Consider the following 7,500-nt stretch of genomic DNA (forward strand, 5'->3'; position numbering starts at 1 on the left):
AAATGCCAGGAATGGCCCTCTGCACAAGGCATTCCTTTATTATTGTCCTTTGGTATGATACAGTATTTGTGCTTGTGCGACATATTCAGTCAATGAATTTATTCTGTAATCTGAATGGAATTTGGGCAATTTTTTAAAATCTAATATATGATGAAAAAGTGTGGGGATGTAGCTCAGTGGTAGAGCGTGTGCTTTGCATGTATGAGGTCCTGGGTTCAATCCCCAGCATCTCCAGAAATGCCAGGAATGGACCTGTGCACAAGGCATTCCTTTAGTATTGTCCTTTGGTATGATACAGTATTCGTGCGTGTGCGATTTATTCAGTCAATGAATTTATTCTGTAATCTGAATGGAATTTGGGTAATGTTTTTAAATCTAATATATGATGAATAAGTGTGGGGATGTAGCTCAGTGGTAGAGCGCATGCTTTGCATGTATGAGGTCCAGGGTTCAATCCCCCGCATCTCCAGAAATGCCAGGAATGGCCCTCTGCACAAGGCATTCCTTTATTATTGTCCTTTGGTATGATACAGTATTTGTGCTTGTGTGATTTATTCAGTCAATTAATTTATTCTGTAATCTGAATGGAATTTGGGCAATTTTTTAAAATCTAATATATGATGAATAAGTGTGGGGATGTAGCTCAGTGGTAGAGCGCGTGCTTCGCATGTATGAGGTCCTGGGTTCAATCCCCAGCATCTCCAGAAATGCCAGGAATTGCCCTGTGCACAAGGCATTCCTTTAGTATTGTCCTTTGGTATGATACAGTATTCGTGCGTGTGCGATTTATTCAGTCAATGAATTAATTCTGTAATCTGAATGGAATTTGGGTAATTTTTTTAAATCTAATATATGATGAATAAGTGTGGGGATGTAGCTCAGTGGTAGAGCGCATGCTTTGCATGTATGAGGTCCTGGGTTCAATCCCCTGCATCTCCAGAAATGCCAGGAAAGGCCCTCTGCACAAGGCATTCCTTTAGTATTGCCCTTTGGTATGATACAGTATTCGTGCGTGTGCGATTTATTCAGTCAATGAATTTATTCTGTAATCTGAATGGAATTTGGGTAATTTTTTAAAATCTAATATATGATGAATAAGTGTGGGGATGTAGCTCAGTGGTAGAGCGCATGCTTTGCATGTATGAGGTCCTGGGTTCAATCCCCAGCATCTCCAGAAATGCCAGGAATGGCCCTCTGCACAAGGCATTCCTTTAGTATTGTCCTTTGGTATGATACAGTATTATGCCAAAGGCAATTCAACTATTAGAGAGGGGATGTAGCTCAGTGGTAGAGCGCATGCTTTGCATGTATGAGGTCCTGGGTTCAATCCCCAGCATCTCCAGGACATATGTTATAATGAGACTGGTTCATGTCTCTGGAATTTTACACGTAAAGGACCACCACTTAGAGGAGCGCCTTGACATGTCCAGGTATAACTTGTCACACAGAGTGCAGTTAATGTTGTGCGTGTGCGACTTATTCAGTCAATGCATTTATTCTGTAATCTGAATGGAATTTGGGTAATTCTTTTTAAATCTAATATATGATGAATAAGTGTGGGGATGTAGCTCAGTGGTAGAGCGCATGCTTTGCATGTATGAGGTCCTGGGTTCAATCCCCAGCATCTCCAGAAATGCCAGGAATGGCCCTCTGCACAAGGCATTCCTTTATTATTGTCCTTTGGTATGATACAGTATTTGTGCTTGTGCGACTTATTCAGTCAATTAATTTATTCTGTAATCTGAATGGAATTTGGGCAATTTTTTAAAATCTAATATATGATGAATAAGTGTGGGGATGTAGCTCAGTGGTAGAGCGCGTGCTTTGCATGTATGAGGTCCTGGGTTCAATCCCCAGCATCTCCAGAAATGCCAGGAATGGCCCTGTGCACAAGGCATTCCTTTAGTATTGTCCTTTGGTATGATACAGTATTCGTGCGTGTGCGATTTATTCAGTCAATGAATTTATTCTGTAATCTGAATGGAATTTGGGTAATTTTTTTAAATCTAATATATGATGAATAAGTGTGGGGATGTAGCTCAGTGGTAGAGCGCATGCTTCGCATGTATGAGGTCCTGGGTTCAATCCCCAGCATCTCCAGGACATATGTTATAATGAGACTGGTTCATGTCTCTGGAATTTTACACGTAAAGGACCACCACTTAGAGGAGCGCCTTGACATGTCCAGGTATAACTTGTCACACAGAGTGCAGTTAATGTTGTGCGTGTGCGACTTATTCAGTCAATGCATTTATTCTGTAATCTGAATGGAATTTGGGTAATTTTTTTAAATCTAATATATGATGAATAAGTGTGGGGATGTAGCTCAGTGGTAGAGCGCATGCTTTGCATGTATGAGGTCCTGGGTTCAATCCCCAGCAACTCCAGAAATGCCAGGAATGGCCCTCTGCACAAGGCATTCCTTTATTATTGTCCTTTGGTATGATACAGTATTTGTGCTTGTGCGACATATTCAGTCAATGAATTTATTCTGTAATCTGAATGGAATTTGGGCAATTTTTTAAAATCTAATATATGATGAAAAAGTGTGGGGATGTAGCTCAGTGGTAGAGCGCGTGCTTTGCATGTATGAGGTCCTGGGTTCAATCCCCAGCATCTCCAGAAATGCCAGGAATGGCCCTGTGCACAAGGCATTCCTTTAGTATTGTCCTTTGGTATGATACAGTATTCGTGCGTGTGCGATTTATTCAGTCAATGAATTTATTCTGTAATCTGAATGGAATTTGGGTAATTTTTTTAAATCTAATATATGATGATTAAGTGTGGGGATGTAGCTCAGTGGTAGAGCGCATGCTTTGCATGTATGAGGTCCTGGGTTCAATCCCCAGCATCTCCAGAAATGCCAGGAATGGCCCTCTGCACAAGGCATTCCTTTATTATTGTCCTTTGGTATGATACAGTATTTGTGCCTGTGTGATTTATTCAGTCAATTAATTTATTCTGTAATCTGAATGGAATTTGGGCAATTTTTTAAAATCTAATATATGATGAATAAGTGTGGGGATGTAGCTCAGTGGTAGAGCGCGTGCTTCGCATGTATGAGGTCCTGGGTTCAATCCCCAGCATCTCCAGAAATGCCAGGAAAGGCCCTCTGCACAAGGCATTCCTTTTGTATTGCCCTTTGGTATGATACAGTATTCGTGCGTGTGCGATTTATTCAGTCAATGAATTTATTCTGTAATCTGAATGGAATTTGGGCAATTTTTTTAAATCTAATATATGATGAATAAGTGTGGGGATGTAGCTCAGTGGTAGAGCGCATGCTTTGCGTGTATGAGGTCCTGGGTTCAATCCCCAGCATCTCCAGAAATGCCAGGAATGGCCCTCTGCACAAGGCATTCCTTTATTATTGTCCTTTGGTATGATACAGTATTTGTGCTTGTGTGATTTATTCAGTCAATTAATTTATTCTGTAATCTGAATGGAATTTGGGCAATTTTTTTAAATCTAATATATGATGAATAAGTGTGGGGATGTAGCTCAGTGGTAGAGCGCGTGCTTCGCATGTATGAGGTCCTGGGTTCAATCCCCAGCATCTCCAGAAATGCCAGGAAAGGCCCTCTGCACAAGGCATTCCTTTAGTATTGCCCTTTGGTATGATACAGTATTCGTGCGTGTGCGATTTATTCAGTCAATGAATTTATTCTGTAATCTGAATGGAATTTGCGTCATTTTTAAAAATCTAATATATGATGAATAAGTGTGGGGATGTAGCTCAGTAGTAGAGCGCATGCTTTGCATGTATGAGGTCCTGGGTTCAATCCCCAGCATCTCCAGAAATGCCAGTAATGGCCCTCTTCACAAGGCATTCCTTTAGTATTGTCCTTTGGTATGATACAGTATTATGCCAAAGGCAATTCAACTATTAGAGAGGGGATGTAGCTCAGTGGTAGAGCACATGCTTTGCATGTATGAGGTCCTGGGTTCAATCCCCAGCATGTCTAGAATTGCCAGGAATGGCCCTCTGCACAAGGCATACCTTTAATATTGCCCTTTGGTATGATACAGTATTCGTGCGTGTGCGACTTATTCAGTCAATGAATTTATTCTGTAATCTGAATGGAATTTGGGTAATTTTTTTAAATCTAATATATGATGAATAAGTGTGGGGATGTAGCTCAGTGTTAGAGTGCATGCTTTGCATGTATGAGGTCCTGGGTTCAATCCCCAGCATCTCCAGAAATGCCAGGAATGGCCCTCTGCACAAGGCATTCCTTTAGTATTGTCCTTTGGTATGATACAGTATTTGTGCTTGTGCGACTTATTCAGTCAATGAATTTATTCTGTAATCTGAATGGAATTTGGGTAATTTTTTAAAATCTAATATATGATGAATAAGTGTGGGGATGTAGCTCAGTGGTAGAGCGCGTGCTTCGCATGTATGAGGTCCTGGGTTCAATCCCCAGCATCTCCAGAAATGCCAGGAATGGCCCTGTGCACAAGGCATTCCTTTAGTATTGTCCTTTGGTATGATACAGTATTCGTGCGGGTGCGATTTATTCAGTCAATTAATTTATTCTGTAATCTGAATGGAATTTGGGTAATTTTTAAAAATCTAATATATGATGAGTAAGTGTGGGGATGTAGCTCAGTGGTAGAGCGCATGCTTTGCATGTATGAGGTCCTGGGTTCAATCCCCAGCATCTCCAGAAATGCCAGGAATGGCCCTCTGCACAAGGCATTCCTTTAGTATTGTCCTTTGGTATGATACAGTATTTGTGCTTGCGCGACTTATTCAGTCAATGAATTTATTCTGTAATCTGAATGGAATTTGGGTAATTTTTTAAAATCTAATATATGATGAATAAGTGTGGGGATGTAGCTCAGTGGTAGAGCGCGTGCTTCGCATGTATGAGGTCCTGGGTTCAATCCCCAGCATCTCCAGAAATGCCAAGAATGGCCCTGTGCACAAGGCATTCCTTTAGTATTGTCCTTTGGTATGATACAGTATTCGTGCGTGTGCGATTTATTCAGTCAATTAATTTATTCTGTAATCTGAATGGAATTTGGGTAATCTTTTTTAAATCTAATATATGATGAATAAGTGTGGGGATGTAGCTCAGTGGTAGAGCGCATGCTTTGCATGTATGAGGTCCTGGTTTCAATCCCCAGCATCTCCAGAAATGCCAGGAATGGCCCTCTGCACAAGGCATACCTTTAGTATTGTCCTTTGGTATGATACAGTATTATGCCAAAGGCAATTCAACTATTAGAGAGGGGATGTAGCTCAGTGGTAGAGCGCATGCTTTGCATGTATGAGGTCCTGGGTTCAATCCCCAGCATCTCCAGGACATATGTTATAATGAGACTGGTTCATGTCTCTGGAATTTTACACGTAAAGGACCACCACTTAGAGGAGCGCCTTGACATGTCCAGGTATAACTTGTCACACAGAGTGCAGTTAATGTTGTGCTTGTGCGATTTATTCAGTCAATGCATTTATTCTGTAATCTGAGGTCCTGGTTTCAATCCCCAGCATCTCTAGAAATGCCAGGAATGGCCCTCTGCACAAGGCATTCCTTTAGTATTGTCCTTTGGTATGATACAGTATTTGTGCGTGTGCGACTTATTCAGTCAATTAATTTATTCTGTAATCTGAATGGAATTTGGGTAATTTTTTTTAATCTAATATATGATGAATAAGTGTGGGGATGTAGCTCAGTGGTAGAGCGCATGCTTTGCATGTATGAGGTCCTGGGTTCAATCCCCAGCATCTCCAGAAATGCCAGGAATGGCCCTGTGCACAAGGCATTCCTTTAGTATTGTCCTTTGGTATGATACAGTATTCGTGCGTGTGCGATTTATTCAGTCAATGAATTTATTCTGTAATCTGAATGGAATTTGGGTAATTTTTTTAAATCTAATATATGATGAATAAGTGTGGGGATGTAGCTCAGTGGTAGAGCGCATGCTTCGCATGTATGAGGTCCTGGTTTCAATCCCCAGCATCTCCAGGACATATGTTATAATGAGACTGGTTCATGTCTCTGGAATTTTACACGTAAAGGACCACCACTTAGAGGAGCGCCTTGACATGTCCAGGTATAACTTGTCACACAGAGTGCAGTTAATGTTGTGCGTGTGCGACTTATTCAGTCAATGCATTTATTCTGTAATCTGAATGGAATTTGGGTAATTTTTTTAAATCTAATATATGATGAATAATTGTGGGGATGTAGCTCAGTGGTAGAGCGCATGCTTTGCATGTATGAGGTCCTGGGTTCAATCCCCAGCATCTCCAGAAATGCCAGGAATGGCCCTCTGCACAAGGCATTCCTTTATTATTGTCCTTTGGTATGATACAGTATTTGTGCTTGTGCGACATATTCAGTCAATTAATTTATTCTGTAATCTGAATGGAATTTGGGCAATTTTTTAAAATCTAATATATGATGAAAAAGTGTGGGGATGTAGCTCAGTGGTAGAGCGCGTGCTTTGCATGTATGAGGTCCTGGGTTCAATCCCCAGCATCTCCAGAAATGCCAGGAATGGCCCTGTGCACAAGGCATTCCTTTAGTATTGTCCTTTGGTATGATACAGTATTCGTGCGTGTGCGATTTATTCAGTCAATGAATTTATTCTGTAATCTGAATGGAATTTGGGTAATTTTTTTAAATCTAATATATGATGAATAAGTGTGGGGATGTAGCTCAGTGGTAGAGCGCATGCTTTGCATGTATGAGGTCCTGGGTTCAATCCCCAGCATCTCCAGAAATGCCAGGAATGGCCCACTGCACAAGGCATTCCTTTATTATTGTCCTTTGGTATGATACAGTATTTGTGCTTGTGTGATTTATTCAGTCAATTAATTTATTCTGTAATCTGAATGGAATTTGGGTAATTTTTTTAAATCTAATATATGATGAATAAGTGTGGGGATGTAGCTCAGTGGTAGAGCGCATGCTTTGCATGTATGAGGTCCTGGGTTCAATCCCCAGCATCTCCAGAAATGCCAGGAAAGGCCCTCTGCACAAGGCATTCCTTTAGTATTGCCCTTTGGTATGATACAGTATTCGTGCGTGTGCGATTTATTCAGTCAATGAATTTATTCTGTAATCTGAATGGAATTTGGGTAATTTTTTAAAATCTAATATATGATGAATAAGTGTGGGGATGTAGCTCAGTGGTAGAGCGCATGCTTTGCATGTATGAGGTCCTGGGTTCAATCCCCAGCATCTCCAGAAATGCCAGGAATGGCCCTCTGCACAAGGCATTCCTTTAGTATTGTCCTTTGGTATGATACAGTATTATGCCAAAGGCAATTCAACTATTAGAGAGGGGATGTAGCTCAGTGGTAGAGCGCATGCTTTGCATGTATGAGGTCCTGGGTTCAATCCCCAGCATCTCCAGGACATATGTTATAATGAGACTGGTTCATGTCTCTGGAATTTTACACGTAAAGGACCACCACTTAGAGGAGCGCCTTGACATGTCCAGGTATAACTTGTCACACAGAGTGCAGTTAATGTTGTGCGTGTG

The sequence above is a fragment of the Electrona antarctica genome, assembly GCF_951216825.1.
Source record: "Electrona antarctica genome assembly, chromosome: 14".
NCBI classification, from domain to species: Eukaryota; Metazoa; Chordata; class Actinopteri; order Myctophiformes; family Myctophidae; genus Electrona; species Electrona antarctica.